The following is a 3,206-nucleotide window of genomic DNA, read 5'->3' on the forward strand; positions in this document are numbered from 1 at the left end:
CAGCGTTGCCATTTTAGCCGTTTTCCGGCTAGATTTAGCCGGTTTTGATAGCAACTAGCCGGAGAAAATTCGATCTAGCCGGCAGCCGATTTGTTAGCCGGTTTGTAAAAAAAAGTTAGCCGTTTTTAGCCGATTTTACTATTTGCCTAATTTTCAGGTGCAAAAAGTAAACAAGTTGTTCGAAAGCAATAATGCAGACCCAATGAAGATTTTTAATGAACTCAATGTTTTACTTTCGCATCTATCTGCTCCCTCTCTCTGCTCTGCTCCCTTGGTGCCTTCTGAACGAAGCTGCGCCCTCTCCACGCCGCCACTGCTAGTGCTTGGCCCCTCATCTTCTCTGGCGAATTCGATGAAAAGGGCAGCCTCCTCCTCGGTTAGGCTCTCAAGGAAGCTTCACCTGCGCCTGGTGCCTTTACTTTCGGCCAGCATGGTAGGCCGGGCTTGGCCGTTGGTGCCTTTGGTGCCACTGACATTGCTGTCTTCGTGACTGCTGCTGCTGTTGTAGCTGTGGTTGAGGTAGTAGCATTACCTGCTGTAGCTGTTGCTGCTGTTGTAGCTGTAGTAGTAGCTGTAGCTTTAGCTGTACCTTTTTCCGCGATTGAGATCGCGTTGGTTTTTGTGTTTTTTGTTTGTTTAGTTGTATTCATCTTGTTCGTACGACTGCCTGCTCGTCTAGGCAAGCTCAGCAGTCAAAATGGTAAAAGGGGATCTCATCTGGTCCACCGCGCCAGCGCCCCATGTCGCGGTAAGGCCACCGTTACTCCTCGATGCGGCCCGGTGTCAAAGAGGCGCCGTTATACTACAGCCGGTTTATTCCCTCCTGGCTGCAAACCGTCCAATAGGCACGATGTCGCATCACACCCTGGATTAGGAGGTGGCAGTTCTTGATCACCGTTTGCCGGCAGCCCCAATCTGGAGACAAGGTAGCGCAGAAGCGACGAGCGCGTCCACGATACCCCGGACCAGAGATGGGCTGATCGGCAATTCAGCTAAGCCCCCGCACCAACGACAAGGTGCCTGCCCTAGCGAGGGTGCTAAAACCCTTATTCCAGAACCCGAATTTTCGTAATTCGTAATTCGTAGCTACGTTACGAAAAACGCAAAACCGGCATGCTGCAACCCTTGCGGAAAAATATACAGCATTGCCAGCTATCAGTTGTTTTTCGAAGACTGCTGTATGAAGGAAAACAAAGTGGAAAGGAATTTAAAAAAAAAAACACTAATAATGTGCTTGTTTATTGTAAAATTGATCGATTTTACATATTTTGAGGAAAATTATGGACTCTGATGCATTTGCAATTATAACAGCAGAGTAAGATCGCTCAATGGCAATGGATTCACAAAGGTATGCGGAGCTGTCGGGCATAGTAACCATGGACACATCTATGTCAGCTTCTGGTTGAATTGTTGAGCCACAAGCTATAACTCCTCCTATTCCTGAAGAACTGCTTCTCAATCCAGTTACTCCAATGACAGTTTCTTCCAAGCCATTGAAAATATGCACTTTGTTAGGTCCACCACCTGGTCGCGCTTGCTTCTTCCTTCGGCCACGCTTAGGGATTACAAACAAGCCTTACTAATGAGAATTCTCTTTTTTTTTATTGCCGGAGAAGAGGGCGGAAGCATACAACATTTATTGTGCATATATGTAACTCCGGCTACGCATCCACTGTATCTTTGCGCAGAACCCACATCGAAATTTACAAAAAAAGTGCATGGTTCCAACCGAATTTATTAATAAACTAGAGCTCGGAACCTATGTTTTAAGTTAAAGTATAATCCTTTGACAACACGTGCATGTTGAAGTTTTTAGACTGGGGTGATGCGTTTGGATACAACAACCCGAAATCATTGCACTAAAGGTACGACCGCACTGGGCGACGCGACACGACACTACACAGCGCGGCAAAATATTCTTTACATGGATTTTTATGGAGCATACCGCACTACGCTGCAGCGGAGCTAGCGACGCGACGCTGCGCGGCAAAATTGATCAACTAAGCAAAAATGTCGCGCCGCGTGGTGTCGCGCAGTTCCGCTGCCGCATAGTGCGGTATACCCAGCGGAACGACATAACATTTCGTACTATATTTTTAACTTGAAGATTTCCAATTGTGAGTGAATATTCACATGCATTTCATTCAAGAAGAAATTTGTATGTAAAGAAACATAATATTTGAGAAGAATTCGCCAAGGAAAATAAAAATAAAAGGCATTAACATTACATCAGCGTCACTGGCATTCATCTTGTTTGAAGGTTTTGACACAAATAAATTAAAAAAATTGCAGCGAAGTGTATACCAAAAAGTGTCGCGCCGTGTCGCGTAGTGCCGCTGCAGTGTCGCGTCGCTTAGTGCGGTCTTACCTTAATAACTAAACCGTACCCAAGTTTCCCGATAAGGGGCAACAAACATTATTTTTTGTTCGTTCATTGTTACAAATTTCGAAAGTTCGAAGATAGATACGATTCGGATTGAAGCATACCATTTCTACGATTCGTAGCAAAATATGAAAGTGTTGCAGAATAGGGGTGTAAAAGTTCTGTGTTGTCAAGAAAAATTTTTACGTTATAGAGCTCTTTAAATTTTTGGCTGTCTCAAGATGAAAATTTTTTGTTTTGTGCAATTGTAAGAAGGTTCAAAGTTCTAAATTTTTACAAGTAATAAGTTAGTATTAAAAATTTTAAAGAAAGGACTTACGCTGAAAAAAAATTACCAAATTGAAAAAAAAATTACCAAATTACCAAACTCGTTCTAAAGAGAAAAAAATTACCAGTTTTGGTAAAAAATTCAAAGCGGCAACGCTGATGGCAACGTATACATATTAACCACTACACACTTATTTTCAAGTAAAAATGCGTGTATGTATGTGTGCTTTTGCGACAACTGAGCCAGTGTGGCATCAGAGCACCAGAAAAAGCCAATTTTCCAAAACAAAAGCGCCAAGTTTTTATTATCATGTTTAATAATTTTTTTGATTCAGTAAAAAGTGTATATACATATCCATTTCCTCACGTTTCACAAGCATAGGTTGCAAGGTCTTATCGAATGTATTGTCTACCATAGACCAGGTATTCACAGTACGCCGAATCTTGGAAAAGACCCGCGAGAAAATGATCCGCACTCACCACCTATTTGTCGACTTTAAAGCCGCTTTCGACAGTACTTAAAGGTATATGCCGCTATGTCTGTCATACGCCTGTG

Source organism: Rhagoletis zephyria, unplaced genomic scaffold, assembly GCF_001687245.7.
Source record: "Rhagoletis zephyria isolate East Lansing unplaced genomic scaffold, Rhagoletis_zephyria_1.1 Rzeph_scaffold_03720, whole genome shotgun sequence".
Classification (NCBI taxonomy): Eukaryota; Metazoa; Arthropoda; class Insecta; order Diptera; family Tephritidae; genus Rhagoletis; species Rhagoletis zephyria.